Genomic DNA, 17114 nt, shown 5'->3' with positions numbered 1-17114 from the left:
GGAAGGGTGGAATACTTTTATTCACACAAAATCATGTTTTCTTGAAAATTTGAGCATCAGTCACCAGCAACCGACATACGTACTCCTAGCGGTAGATCGTAACTGATACCACGAACACAAAACAAAAGACTACTCGCTCCTAATTTAATTAAAGTGAAATTCAGATGCTGAGATTAAGTTTAGTGGAACCACACAATTAGGAAACCATTTAACATACACGTAGGGAATTAAACAATAGCTTAGTCGGTAGTGCCAACGAACTCATAGACAATGTATTGCTTGAATTTAATAAAGACTTAAACTTCGTGAAGCATTGCATTATAAACAAAACAAACTGACACTGTCTATGCTGGATATATAAAAAATTTTACAGATAAGTGAAAATTTTATTTTTTTTTCTAATGGTGGATACTTGTCTTTTCGTCATTCACCCATATGAAACCAGTTGTGTAGACAAATCGACCCTCACAAGTACTAACATTGTAACTCACTTTCTTACATTTTTCAGGAGTTGAAAATGAAGTTTTAAAATGATCGTGTAAATTAGTGTATACAGATATGTAGAGTAACAATGAGATTTTGTGCGAGATCGTGCGTATTTGCTTGTTTTCCGCACAGAACCAATACGCGGTAAGTATGAAATACCACATTCAGTATTCCCAACGTAACACACATAACAATTTCCCTCTTCTTACCGCTTAAGCGCGACATTCATTTTACTGCTTTAGGCTTTTAAAACATCATTTTTAGGACGTTTAACATAGTAATAATTATAAATTGGTAACTTACCACTGCAATTTCACCTAAATTGCAATGTTAATTTATTGTTTTTAAATATTTTAAAAAATTAAGCAAAGTCTACTACTCCACGAAACTTATTGCATTCCTGATACAAGTAACATTAAGGAAGCCGTGAAAAAATCAACAAGATTCCAGATACCGATGTTATTACTGCAATATGTTATATAAATGATATTGTTAAAATATTAAAATGAAAAATAAATCATTACATAACCTTACCGTTTGTTTTAAGTTCGCATTTATAGACTGGGGGAAAAAAAAGACAGACGTATATCACGGCCTGCTGGAGTATAGTAAACACAGAAAACATTTTATAGCAACAATGTTGAAGAAAGATATTTTGGTTTTCCGAAGTTGCCGTCATTAAACAGAAACCAACATGGAGATTTCATTGCAACTAATTAGAAATTCGTCTTTCAGGTATGTAATAAACGATCTTCGCACAAAATAATGTACGATACACGAGCGGTATGTTTGTTTTCATGTTCTCGGATATTAAAAAAGCTCAACTACGTTTCGCTTTTTCAATCTTTTCCTCGACCATGAAAACGTCAACATACCGCTCTTGTAACGTATATTACTATTATATACAATTGGGTAGGTTTAGAGCTACAATGATAGTACTGGAAGAAACAGAATCAATTTAAGCCCATATTAACTAGGACAACTCAAAACCATAAAAAACTGAGTTACAATGTTAGTACTTGGGAGGGTCGAAATTTACCGACAGATCGTTGCCCATGGTGCGCCATAAGAGGCTGGTCTAAGCTACACCTGCGATGAGATGAGACGATGATGGAGATTTTTTGGAATGCCATAGGGGAAAGGGATCTCAGGAGAAAACTCCAGTGTTATCTGGACCAGAAGCTTCCCAACACAAGTTATAAATTGGAGGGGGGTTACTCCGGAGATCGAACTCGGGTCCGCAGGATTGTAAGTCCAGCGTTCTAGCTACTAGGTGACCGTGACGGCTATAAATTGACGTAACTGGTATAAAAAACACAAATTAAATAAATTGACCTTCGTGTCGTGCAACATTGCATGAAATAATAATGTACCGGACGGAGATAAGTGAATAAGATAGATTGCTTTAGAAATTTGAACTAAAAGACCGAATAAATATAAGCAAAGACTTGATTTTTCCATACTCTGTTGGCACGGGTAGAGAAGTGAAAGATCAGGACTGTTCTGGTTCCAAAAGGAGAGTACCGGTAGCAACTCAAAACTCTTCACAGACTGATCAACAGAAGTGAATAGGTAATCTAGTCATTGTTTACTCGGGAGATGGTGTGTGGGTAAAAGGACCGATATCTATGATCTACCCATATATGGTGAAGAACATCTAATAGTAGTGATTTCGTAGATCGATAAGTCGAAAGAACATTGTGTCATTCATTAGTGTAATATATTTGAATGTAATGTATTGTATTATTTGTTGAAGCAAACGAACAGCAATTTAACATAGTATAAATGCATTCAGTATGGAATTACATCAGCGATGCAATAACCATGACCCACTTCGAATCATCTATAAACATTGCAAGTACAAAGGGATGGAAACAAAAACAATTAATTAATTACGGTTGTGCTTTTTCACGTCTGTAATATTTTTGTTAAAATCTATTGGTATAAAAACTCCTAATTCACTCTTGTATTTAAAAGTCATACATCCAATTGCTATTCTAATAACTGTAATTGTCTTGTTTTAAATGAAACTCTTCAAGTGAAGTATCTGGGAATAATAATCGATCAACACTTACATTGGGATAAACATGTTCTTTTTCTTTGCAGTAAATTAAGAAAGATTATTCACTATTTTGTTATCCTACGAAATTATTTGACTATCCATATTTTACGACTGATTTACCTTGCATTAGTACAAACTATATTACAATACAGTATTATAGGATGGAGTTGTGTTTTTAGTACCTCCCTCATGCCAATAACACTACTATAGAAAATACAAATAAAAATGTCTTAATAAGCCTGTTGAATATCCCTCAGAACGGTTGTTTTCCGAATTTAAAATATTCAATATCCATCAAATTTATAACAATATCTTCTTGGAATTTAATTCACAAAAACTGAAATATATTTAATTTGTATTCACATAAATATAAAACTAAAAGATCAGACAACATAATATGCCTAACAGAACCTAAATGTACCACAACTGTAGCTTATAATCACTGTAGCAAATCAGGGTCAAGGATCTATAATAAGATGACAGTTAAATTACCAAACATTCAATTTCCTAACGTTCCTTATTTTAAAAATCAATTAAAATTACTGTGTAGGGAGAAAATATAAAATAGTTTCACTTAGAGTAATATCTGTTTTTTTCTTTTCCTCTTTTTACTTTTTATTAATAAAATGTCTTAAAATTTTGTGGAATACCTCCTGAGCACGAGTATGTATTCTTTCTGGGGGTGCTAGAGTGATTTATATAAGTAAAAAAATATGAAACTCATCTTTGATCTAGCAAAAAAGTATTATTATTATTATTATTATTATTATTATTATTATTATTATTATTAATGCACTGGTTACATTATTTTCCTCCGATATATAGAAGAACTATAAGTTGGAAAGAAAGCTAAGCCCATTTTTGAGCTTACAGTAAATGTGCGTTTGAACATTTAAGTGTTGTTAGATCCTGATTCCGTCCCTATAGTGGTTTAGACTAAACTTGTTATGAATATTCTGTATATGAACAGAGAAGTTCTTAGTTACGCCCCATATTCATTAAAAGCACCAAATGCACAGTGACTGTCATGTGATGTTCAATATAATTTCCTTAATTTAATGTATATTCATTCTCGTTCTGGAACGAAGTTCCGATTCCTTGGGGCTTTAATCTTGCAATTCGTTCTACATGTTGCCGACGCCCCAGTTTTACTTTCTTTGTCTTCTAGAGATTCAAATCCGCGTGTTTCCTGTACTTTCAATGGCATGCAGCTCTCTTTAATCTCTTTCTATAATAACACTAGTCTGCGATGAAATTACTGCCTCCAAAGTGTGAATGTTTTTAGGGTACTTTTAGCATGCTGAAGTCAAATTCGAAGCCAGAAAATTCCTATCACGTACCATTTTTTTGTTATTTTAATTTTCTTATAATATATTACGACAATTTATAGAGTAATTATTTAAACTATAATAATTTAACAACTGTAGTTTTAGTATGTTAAGATATGAAAGCCAAATATATTCAACATATTTTTAAGATGTTTATATTGAAAATCAAGGATAACAGATGTTTCTTAGCTGATAGAAGGTGCAAGCGTGTAAGGAAGTTAGGGTGAAATAACGTGCAGCCTTGCCATAATCTTTATTTGTGGGAGATAGAAATGTCAGCCATACCTTGGTGAGAGACTCAACTCAACTCATCTAGTTCCTCTCACATTTCAATAGTCTGTGTTTCACCAGGAAACGAAACGAAATCAGTTTTTGAAGCTTTATTGTGGAGTAGAAAGTTGAGAGTTTTTTTAGTAAGAAAGTATTTACCATGTCGCATCGAGAATATATAAATAATCCAGACCATTTTTGTTATATAACTTATGTAAGCTATACACATTGTCTAAGCAGAGGCGTAATTTTACAGATTTTGTGAAAAAGTCATACCATGCCTATTTTGGAATCAAACTTGGAGACCAAAGTAAAGCTCGTACACCACACAAAGTATGTAGAGTATGCATTGAAGAACTTCGTCATTGGATCAACGGCAGAAGATTGTTATCTTTTGGAGTACCTATGGTTTGGGGAGAGCAGTTGAACCATAGTGACTGCTACTTCTGTTCGTGTGATGTGAAGGGGTACGATTCTAAAAATAAAAAGCATATCGTGTATCCAGTTATTCGGTCAGCCATTTTACCTGTACCCCATGGGACTGAGTACCAATCACTGTGCGACTAGAAAATCTTGAATAATTTTCATCTGAGTCTGATGTAGAGATGAGGGAAATTGTGAAGAGTGACAGTGACTATCTACCAGAGTCGGGTGCTGCAGAACGTGGCTTTAAATAAGGAAAGAGACTGTTTCAAATACATATGTGAGAAATTTCCACTACTCTCTGAAGCAAATTAAAAGAAAATATATTTAATGGTCCTGACTAAAGAAAACAGATGTCTGATGCAGCATTTAAAAACACTGTGGGTGAAAAGGAGAAAGCAGCATGGATATCCTTCTGTGAATTTGTTTTAAAATTTCTTGGTAACAACAAGGGTCCTAATTACCGAAACATTGTGGCCAACATGCTTGAAGCATACAAGGAACTTGGTTGTAACATGAGTATCAAAATCCATTTTATGTTTTCTCACCTAGATTATTTCCCTGAAAATCTAGGATTTTTTAGTGAAGAGCAAGGTGAACGATTTCACAAGGATCTGCAGGAGTTCGAAAGGAGATACCAGGGACGCTTGAACATCAGTATGTTTTCTGATTATTGTTGGATGTTAAAGCGTAAAATAGCTGAAGACAAAAATAAAAGAAAGAGGAGCAGGAGGACTTCCTCAACTAAGAAGCAAGTGGTGTAATTTTTTGTGTGATATATTGTGCTGATTTATACATCCAAACGTGAAGTAAACAAGACAAAACAAAGCAAAAACACTTTAGTGACATGTGTGAACAACCATACACATAATTGCAGCAAGTTGTGTCTTTTAAACATTGCTTTTGCATTTGAAATAAAAAAAGTGAAATGAAAAAGTTTGTGATGAAATTCACGTAATTATACAACACATTTAAAGTTATTTTGCAAACAAACCGACGTGAGAGAAGTAAACGGATTGAAAATTCGAATTCAGCACATCGATATTATATAAAATCACATTATTTACTTTAGGCAACAAACACAAAGTTGAAATACGTAGGCTAGTGTAATTAATGTACGGAAATCTAAAATTACTTCGGTGAAGAATTCTGAATATTTTGTTCCTTCTATAATAATAACTAATTATATATAAATTTACAATAAACAAAATTATCAGTTTCAATATACAGTAGTTACGGGCATAGCTCAATTGGCTAGGGCGCTTGCCTCCAGATCCGAATTTGTTCTCGGGTGCGGGTTCGATTCCCGCTTGGGCTGATTACCTGGTTGGATCCTTACCGAGATTTCCCCCAACCGTACGGAAATGTCAGGTAAATTTTGGCGAATTTTCGGCTTCATCTCACCAAATATCATCTCGCTATTACCAATCCCACCGACGCTAAACAACCCCGTAGTTATACAGCGTTGTTAAATGACAGAGTAATATATAGGCTACATACACTGTGTCCCACAAATCATGGTAGAATTTCAGAGGAGTATATGTTTTGAATGAATAGAAGCAGAAACGTGGTGCCAGATGAAAATAAAACTCTCATAGTTTTTCGTCTGTGAGTTTGGTGCACTGAAATAAACAAAAGACGGTAACAATCGAACAAGTTCAATAATTTTCATTGATACAATTAATTATACAAGAGGATGTCCAAAGAAAAGCTGCAAAAGTATTTTGTGGCTGGCAAAATTTGACTCTCACTTTGAGAGACGAACAGAGGTTAGGGTATTTGAGAGTAAGGTGAAAACTTCATACGCATGGAGCATTTTGAACATCAGAAATGTATGCAAATCTAGGCCCCCGGAACAATTTTTCCCTTGAAATTATTCATCAGAAATGTAGTTTCGAGAAAAAGATAAGTTTGTGAAAAGAGACACAATACTATCATACTGAGCAGGCCTATATAAAAATCGCTCCTTGACCTCAAATAAGATGTATAGGCAAAAAAAAAAAAAAAAAAAAGTTTTTACTATCAACTCCCGAAGTGCCCAAGGTATATTTTCTTACAAAAACCAAAAATTGATTTTTGGACTTTTTTTAACAAAGTCCGAGTGTTCTATACAAAAGGAAGATATTGAAACAGTCTACTTTCTTGATTCAAAACTTTGTAGCATTTGCTTAAGAAATGACGCATCGCACTCTATAGTTTCATTTGAGTTATGGAGGTGATGTTTCCCAGTTTGCTATTTTTTTTTTCAATTATTCCAGGCTGTGTGAGCAAGTTTAATTATTCATTTAATATTCTGAACTTTCCTAGAAATAAAAATCTCAGAGTGTTACCTAGGGTAATTGACGGAGCCACGCATCGCTACAGATAAGTTTATTCTATCCTCGAATACTGAAGTTAGTCTACGGGATAGTGAGCCGTTTGTGCTGTTGCAGAATCCTGCTAGAAAAAGGAAAAATAATGCTTCTTTTTCGTTAACTGACCATGAAAAAGAGAAAAAAAAAGAGTCATTTCAACGTACCTTTCGGAATTAATACTTGTAATTTCTTAAATTTACGCCTATTATTCTTTTACTAAAATGGAGATATGTTAGAATAAAAGTTATAATGAAAACTGAGGCTCTCGGTGCCCAAATCAGTTTTATGATTCCTATTAAAATAAAGATAAAAATGGTGAAATAAAATCTACATTGGAAACTGAGGTACTCCAACAGGATCCTCTTTAGGAATCTTTGTGCACCATAGTCCTAACAGAATTTGGAAAGGCTGAACACCCGGTTCCTGTCGTGACATGTCGTGACCTAGAGCCTGCCATTGAACCTGGATAATATCTATTAGTGTAGCCATTAGTAATCAAGTTCCATTAGAATGCTGCGGTCAATTTGCTAATTACAAATCTGCATTTTATGACTGAGTGAGGCGGATTTGCACGGCCTTGTAATTTATTAGCGGCATTAAATGAACACGCCTATCCGACTGTTTAGCGGGCACGCAGCGTAATCGGACCCGGGCCCTTTCACACATTAATCAGCCGAAATTGCGGGACTCAACCTTCGGACCTTCCCAGGGTCGAAGACGGAACTGTTGCCCAATATGATACACTAACCCAGTAAAGGGGTCCGGGATTATTAAATTGTAGATATGACTCAATGGGATCTGACTTTTGGCTGACTCATCTCTTGTCTTCGAACTCATTATGAAGTTATTTTCTTTCTTGTTCCATAAGACTTAGGCCCCTTGACCTGTTCTGACATCAGAGAAAACTATTTTGCTATTCACTGCAGGGTCGAACCATATTTCTCCAACCTCAGGGCTTGTAGTGTGTGACGTACTATATTTTATAGCGGTGTTTCTTACTAGCTGAAAATCTTTTATCTTAATTTTATATGTTAAACTTTCCTCATGTTTGTGCTTTTTAATTGTCTCTAAGGAAGAATTAACAAGAGGATCTAGAAATCCTGTCTCTGCAACATTTTCTTTTCTTTTTTGTTCAATATTCAGTTTTCCATTTCGTATGTCAATATTTTTACTGTGACTGTGTAATAAAATTTTAATGCGAAGTCTCAGCTTATTTAGTTACGGAAAACTTTCTCGTTCTTCGTTATAATTTGTTAAATTTTACATCAATGTTTGTCTTTTCTGTGTACGAAATATTACAGCACAAATAATTGAAGATGGCACTTTTTCCAATAAGTAGCCTATTAATTCTCTGGATGTTTAAGGTTGCTTTTCTCTGAAAACCACTGCAGTAGTTTTTATTAGATATTTTTATACAGCTTTCGCCAGGAAAAAAGTAACTCATAGGTTATGTACAATATCTCGTCCTTTTACAGATAAAATCGAATTTATCTACTGAGAAAATATTACTAGCTATATGCATTTCCCTTGAATCGAACGTGGGAAGATTTTGTCTTGCGTAGTATGGACAAATAACACAGACTGAAAGGACGTCAAGGTAGAACATTATTAAACAGCTGACTTCCACTCAGTGAAGCAGATAAAAATGTTATTTTTTCTTCCACCTTGTGAATAATGTCAAAACAAGTACTTATACAAATCTTTTGCCGCGCAATTACAAGGACCTCCCAGAAAGTAAGTTTCTTTGTGAGTGTTTACAGAAAGAAAAAACAATTTCATGGAAATTTTTTTTGGAATGGACACAGCAATTGTTGAGGTACTTTCCAACATATTCCCCACCCAAATTAAGACATTTCTCATACCGTGGGATCAACAGAGAGGTGCAGACGGTTGTCACACTCACTGGTTCCGATTGCAGGCGGCAGACTTCTACGACACAGGGCTACGAAAGTTTATGCCATGGTACGACAGATACAGTATATAATTCCCGGTGGAGAGTATATTGAAAAATACTTCAACAATATATGTATGTATTACAATAAATCTTTCCATGCAATTTTGTTTTCTTTCTGTAAACGGACCCAGGGAAGCTTATTTTCTAGGGACTCTCGTAATTGCGCTCGAGTGGGCAAAATTTGTATAAGACTTATTTCGACATTATTAACATGGTGAAAGAAAAAAATAGCATTTTTTATCTGCTCCCATGAGAATGTTTGCTTGTCATTCAACAATATTTTCATAATGTCTCAAATAAATTTGAAATCTAATCCTATACTGAACTCACTAATGTAGGCGTTGAGGTTACCTGTAGGTTTTAACTGCAGTTCATTATTATTATTATTATTATTATTATTATCAGAGACCGGAAGTTTGGTAGAATGCCTTTTTAAATGTGTTAAATCTATCTTCATTTTGAAAGTAAATCTGTACGAATTATACCTTTGTGATTGAAACGTCACAGTTTTATGTTGCCATTTTCTGCCTTTTTTAATATAAATTTTTGATTTACAAAATAAATCCTTTTTTGTCTTTATTTGATTATTTATCTATTATTTATTAATTGATTATTAAAAATTGCCTACAAGCATATTTTAATTTATTTCTATAACCGCTACAATGAAAGTGACTTCACCGAATGTACAGTATATTATTGTCTTTCAGTCAGTGCATATTCTCTTTGCAACAATGAATGCTGCCGTGCAAAAATGTATAACAGTAAGCGATTTAATATTATCGCTTGGGTTTATTTGACAAGGCAACGGTTATTTTTCTTTCAGTTTTCATTGCGACGTTGTTGTAGCTAGCTAAATATTTAATATCGCAACGTATCAATACAACCAAACACAAAAATGCACTTCCAAGGATAGTGGGAAGAAGATTTCTTTGCTTCCAACAGAAATTGCAACATCGAGTCGAAAATCAAAATTTGCATTCGACTTATGTAAACCTTTTCTTCCTGTCGAAATCCCTTTGCGAAAAGTGCAAGGCTGTGTGTCTAGTGCAAGGTTTTTGTAAATTGCCTTTTATTGCTTATTTTACCTATTTATAATGCCCTTTTGCCTGCCTATTTGAGCTATTTATGATGCCTTTTTGCTTGCCTATTTTAATGATTCATAATGCCTAAACTTCCGGTATCTTATTATTATTATTATTATTATTATTATTATTATTATTACTATTATTATTAATTATTTACTTACTTACTGGCTTTTAAGGAACCCGGAGGTTCATTGCCGCCCTCACATCAGCCCGCCATTGGTCCCTATCCTGAACAAGATTAATCCAGTCTCTACCATCATATTCCACCTCCCTCAAATCCATTTTAATATTATCTTCCCACCTACTTCTCGGCCTCCCTAAAGGTCTTTTTCCCTCAGGCCTCCCAACTAACACTCTATATGCATTTCTGGATTCGCCCATACGTGCTACATGTCCTGCCCATCTCAAACGTCTGGATTTAATGTTCCTAATTATGTCAGGTGAAGAATACAATGCGCGGAGCTCTGCGTTGTGTAACTTTCTCCATTCCCCTGTAACTTCATCCCTCTTAGACCCAAATATTTTCCTAAGCACCTTATTCTCAAACACCCTTAATCTCTGTTCCTCTCTCAAAGTGAGAGTCCAAGTTTCACAACCATACAGAACAACCGGTAATATAACTGTTTTATAAATTCTAACTTTCAGATTTTTTGACAGCAGACTGGATGACAAAAGCTTCTCAACCGAATAATAACAGGCATTTCCAATATTTATTCTGTGTTTAATTTCCTCCCGAATATCATTTATATTTGTTACTGTTGCTCCCAGATATTAGAACTTCTCCACCTCTTCAAAGGATAAATTTCCAATTTTTATATTTCCATTTCGTACAATATTCCCGTCACGAGAGATAATCATATACTTTGTCTTTTCGGGATTTACTTCCAAACCTATCTCTTTACTTGCTTCCAATAAATTATTATTATTATTATTATTATTATTATTATTATTATTATTATTATTATTATAACAGCACTATACTTCAGAGATAAAGTACAGAGTATAAAGGAGATGCAAAAATTCCTCAAATTATGGCAGGCAAACTCGAACTCTCGTGCTACAGACTTAGTGTCCATTGCAACACTCTGTGGCCATGTCCTGACACCTCCCCTGCACCAAATTTCGAAAGTTCACCTGTCCAGTTCACATGATCTTGAAGGATTAAATAGGTTTTTGTGCCAAGACATTAATACAAACGTGATACGTTGTACATAACAATGCCTTTGTCAGTATTTCACCCGGACACGACTCGACTCCACGCGAGCCTGTCTGCTCCAGAATACCGCGAACGTGTCATTAAAAGAATAAAATACCTTGGGATAAAGTGGACTCGAGATTCCCTAACATTAATTCAAATCCGTGAAACGGCACGGTCACTTGAAGAAAGAGGAAAAAACAGTTCACACAGATAGGCATATTCACGACTGGAGTGGACCCCAAGCCGGTAATTAAGTGCGGCCGAGGTCAAGAGCAGCCTCGCGCCGACCTTCAAATTACATTCGAGCGTTTTACATCACCTTCCTTTCATTTCACGGCATGTAAATGAGTTATGGTTAACTACCGCCTGGACACATCAATCAACTCGGTCCGTCACGCCGCGCTCTGCTTTCGTGTTTCTTAATGCTTGTCAAATGCTGATGAAATACGAGTACATGTGAAGGGAACGTAACAGATAATCACCAGATATGGAACCGATGCCAATTGTTTGTCTATGCATACCAGCAAAGACGCATGCTGTTGCTCAAGTTGCTATAGATACGAAAAAGGTGATAATAATAGAAGAAATGTATAGCGTAATGTGAAGATGCGATTAATTGATATCGAGAGGCAAGAGATTGAGCTCCAAAGCTCGGAAAAGTCCTCACTACATTTACAATCAGATCTCATGCTTAACTGGGGGAGGTGTGACTACATAAATTCTTGTAACAAAGACAGTAGAGCAGGTTTAGTATTAGTATTAGTATTTATTTATTTAACCTGGTAGAGATAAGGCCGTCAGGCCTTCTCTGCCCTCTACCAGGGGATTATAACTATAATATGAAGAATAAAATTACAATTAATATTAAATTTACAATTACAATTACAATAGAAATTAAAGTACGACAACATTACCTCATTAATGAAAGCTAGACATTTTATCATAGAAGTTAAGAACAAAGAATATTTTTGTATTTACTGAATTACAAATTAAACCTAGAATAACAAAATTCTATAGTGATGAAATTACCGGATATTGAAATATTTTGTGATAGATTAAGAGAACAATTTACAAGAAACCATGTCTGAACGAGTCTCAATTACTGACCAAGTGCCTAGTAAGTTTGCGTTTTAATTCAATTTTATTTCGACAGTCCCCGATGCTAGCAGGTAACGAATTCCAGAGTCTTGTCAGGGCTATTGTGAAAGAGGATGAGTATGGGAGGGTGCGATGGGATGGTATTGTTAGTATTGTTTCATGGCGAGAACGTGTGTTCAGATTGTGGTGGGAAGAAAGGTAAGTGAAGCGAGACGACAGGTACGAAGGAATAGAAGAGTTCAAGATTTCGAAGAGAAGGAGAAGTGAATGTAAATTTCTTTTCTAATCTAGTTTAAGCCAACCTATTGCTTCCAGGGATGGGGTAATATGATCATATTTACGAACATTGGTTACAAAACGTACACACAAATTATGAGCACGTTGAAGTTGCGTGGCTAAGATTGGGGGCATGGAAGGGTAATAAAATTGTCAACCAAGGAGAGCGCCTTTGTCCACTGTGCAGAGAAAAGGACTCCTATACACATAGTTTATTACAGTGTGTCGAATTGGAACATGTACGAAGAAAATATCTACCTCGATGCTAAGTCAGAATAGGAGTTCGCTTGCATGTCTTAACCTCATGGGGAATAGAAAAAATACGAACAAAAGACTGGATTGTTCCTCTTGAAGGCGAGACAGATTATAGCTTCAGCTGTTGAATTTTGTGATGCGAACTGACGAAGGGATAATGCTATCTACCCAATTATACACTTTTATGTTTGTTTAGGTTAGGATATATTATATAATGTGTTTTGTTGTGCCATTTTCATTTTAATATGTGTGTTCTTTTAGAGAGTGGTTGGATATAATCATAGTTGGGAGGGACCTACAAAGTAGGACTTGTTTTAGGTACAAAGCACGTGGGGTCAGAAGACCCGTGCATTGGATTTTAGAGAAAATTATGATAATATAACATCTGTATGTAGCCTATAATAATACTCAATAAATCCATCTATCTAGATACGAAAACATAGCAAACTGCCGTTCGTTGTGGCTCAGGGCCCAAGTTTCTGATAGCGGCAGGGACGGCATCAGGAGAGGGCCTTCGTCTGGCAAGATCCCACTCAAAGAAATTTTGGTAGTCCTTTAAGCGACTATAAGCTAGACATGTAGGTGATCAGGTTCCAAGTTCCGGTCGGTCCTAGTGTTTTCTTGAAAAACTACATCTTTCGCTCACTAAGTATGAGGGGCTTAACTTGGAAATTGCCCGTTACCTAAAAACGCAACCCATTCTCGTCGCTACTACAGTACGATTATTTAGTCCTGAACGTCTCAGGTGATGTGCGCCTTGGTCAGGCGAGTCCATTTAGTTACGCGAAGGGGTGTTTGGGTTATTCACTCGCTTGCCTTCGGAGCGATCGGATGTCATGCGTGCAGTAGAGCGATATGTTTCCAGTACAATTAAGCTGTACTGCATTCCTTTACCGACCGTTCTCCCTTATCTCTACTCCGGAACTCTCCCCACTCCTCCTATTACTTCCCATCTTTCGTGTCGCTGAGCTGTCAGGACTAAATAATCGGTCTGTACTTGTATCCCATTGTTATCCTTGTATTGCCCTTGTAATCTTAGTACCCTTCTCCTCCTTGTATTCCCCTTGTTATCAATGCTGTTCCCTTCTTCTCCCTTTATATACCTCTTTTTCTCTTTGTCGTCTCCTTATTCTCCTTTTATTCCCTTTTTCTCCTTGTACTTCCCATTGTTATCCTGCTATTCCTCTTGTCGTATTCCCCTTATTTTCTTCGTAAGTCTTCTTGTTTTCGTATTTTCTCTGTTCTCGTATTTTCTTTGTTATCCTTGCCGTTCCCTTATTCTCCGTACATTACCCTTATTCCCCTTGCCGTTCTTCTGTTTCCTTGCATTTCCCTTGTTATTCTAGTATCCCAATATTTAAAATGAAAAACACTAGTGAAAACTATCATTTTTGACATGTAACATCTATATCATCAGCTTTTAGTTCTTTAAGGATTTTGTTTAGTTACTTTATTAGATTTAATTTTAAATTTTATCAAGTTATATTGTTTTAATCTTGAGGTTGTGTTTAGGCCTGTCATTTAAATAAATAAATAAATGAATAAATAAATAAATAAATAATTGAATGAATAAATAAATAAATAAATAAATAAATAATTGAATAAATAAATAAATAAATAAATAATTGAATAAATAAATAAATAAATAAATGAATAAATAAACCACTACATCTGAACTACATTCATAGCAAAAATGAATGGATTTGTGGAACGAAAATTACATTGACTTCATTCTACATCAGTTGTCATGGAAATGCTTACATCGTATCCGGTATACTCAACAATGTGAACGAGTTCCTATAAATTGCGCATGTAGACATAACCTACTTGAAAGAGTTATTACAATCCATGGGGGTCCTTCTATGCCCAAGGTTGCGGGTTCGATCCCGGGCCAGGTCGATGGCATTTAAGTGTGCTTAAATGCGACAGGCTCATGTCAGTAGATTTACTGGCATGTAAAAGAACTCCTGCGGGACAAAATTCCGGCACATCCGGCGACGCTGATATAACCTCTGCAGTTGCGAGCGTCGTTAAATAAAACATAACATTTTTTTTTCCATGGGGGTTGCAGCATATTAAAAACATAGCGTTATTTAGCTGTGCTTTAACTTTGAACGCAAAACAGACGCGTGCACAATACATGCGTAACTATAAAAGTTAATATAAACCTGGCTTTAGACCTGCTAACATACAATTTAGAAGGAAGATAAGAATGGAAAGAGGTAAGAAACTGGGACAGAATAGAATCTGATTGAGACAATTTGTAGATGCCCTATGCTTCTGCTAGGAGATGAACGCGATTATTATTATTATTATTATTATTATTATTATTATTATTATTATTATTGGAGGGTTGACTTATTCATAACTCAGAAGTTACTGTATTTAATTTTGTTCATTAGGCATTTAAATTTTAAAGCAAATTGTATTCATTTATCCTAATTCCATTATCCTAATCTGTAAGATGTTACACACAACCATAAGGATATCCTCGTCATTTTTATGAGAGACCAGTGATAGGATTTCATTTCTAATAAAAGAGAAATGATTAAACGAAGCTTGTATTAACTTCATTTATCTCCAACACACAACACTTGACAGTCACTTTTATTAGTTTATAAAACAGCGATGGACATTTATTCCCTGAACTTATAAATTAATTACTATAATTTTATTGCTCTACTTGTCTATAATTTTCAGATTCGATACATAATCAAAGTAATTACCGAGGAAATAAATAAAATTAGCCATTAAAAGTAGAGTTAGTAGAGGAAAGTGTAAATTACGTTCCAACATTTATGATTGCATAAAATGAGTGAGACATAACGTAGACTTCTGTCATAAATTTAGCCTTAATTCAATTTCAAATTGCGTGTTGCATATAACTTTACACAACATGAATAAGAAATGCCATTTTATGAAAATTATATGTTGATCGATGATTTGCCTTGCATTTAATAGTGCCTATAAATCAACATTTATTTTTATTTTAATATTACATTTGTATATTTGCGTACGTTTGTAAAGAAAGCTTATTTTACTGATACCGGTACGTTCGTTTCCTAAAACTGAGGCTTATCAATAATATACAGGGTGATTCATGAGGATTTACCGTCACTTACGGAGCTTCTTTCCAAAGACATCCTGAGCAAAAAATGTCATATAAACATGTGTTCTAATCTCAATATTTTCAGAGTTACACTAATTTTAAGTTGTTAGTAAAATACCTTTTTTCTTTAGTTTTGAGGGTAAAATAATATTACAAATAGAGATTGAACTATTCGGAAGTATAATGTCTTTATTTACCTAGTGTTCTGAAGCTAGAAATGTGTTAATTATTGCTTTGTACAGATTTTATTTTTCAATTTTTAACTAAAAATTATATTTCCCCAATCTTTATACCATTTATAGTATGTATTGAAACAATCAGAAATATAATTCGACCTGGAACATTAGCAGTACGATTAGCAGCCAATATAATTGCCGGACATTTATTATTAACCGATTCTTACGCACTTACAAAAAAAATGTTTACAAATCATACAACTTTAGGAACTTGATTCTTTACAGTTTAATATTATGCTCATAATGTACAATCTTGAAGAATTTACAAGAGTGACGTGATTTGTAACAATAAGTTCTGTTAAATCGTAACCAAAATGTAATTTTGTAGTTAAAAAAAATTGTACGAAGCAACTATGGAATTCACAACACATTTTTAGCTTTAAAATACTACCTAATTAAAGAAATGATATTCCTGAATAGTTAGATTTTTATCTGTAATAATTTTTTACCCTTAAAACTAAAGAATAAAGGTATTTTACAAACAACTTCAAATTAATGTAACTCTGAAAATACTGAGATTAGGACACATGTTTATATGACATTTTTTGCTCAGAATGTCTTCGGAAATAAGCTTCGTAATTGACGGCAAATCCTCGTGAATCACCCTGTATAATTTTATTTTACATTATTGACATGAACACCTTTAACAATCGACAGAGGAGGTAACATTACTTTCTACGATTGCAGTTTACATAAGAATATATTAGATCATGAAATGAAACCATACTCATCAAAACTGTAGCGTAATAATTTCAGTTCAACTAAAGTTTATTAGGGATATAATATATGCATAGGCCTACTGTGTAGTTAATACATAAGTTCAGCATATAAATGAACTTATTTTTACACAATAGGCCACTGAGGAATATTATTGTAAAATTCTTGATATTCACGTGGTATGTAACGCATTAGTTTGCGTATATCGTCAAGCTTCTCTCTTTGAATTGACACGATTTTGTCTGGATATGCCAATGAAGAAT

This window comes from Periplaneta americana, chromosome 1 (genome assembly GCF_040183065.1).
Source record: "Periplaneta americana isolate PAMFEO1 chromosome 1, P.americana_PAMFEO1_priV1, whole genome shotgun sequence".
NCBI lineage: Eukaryota > Metazoa > Arthropoda > Insecta > Blattodea > Blattidae > Periplaneta > Periplaneta americana.
Note: the sequence above shows the minus strand (reverse complement) of the source record.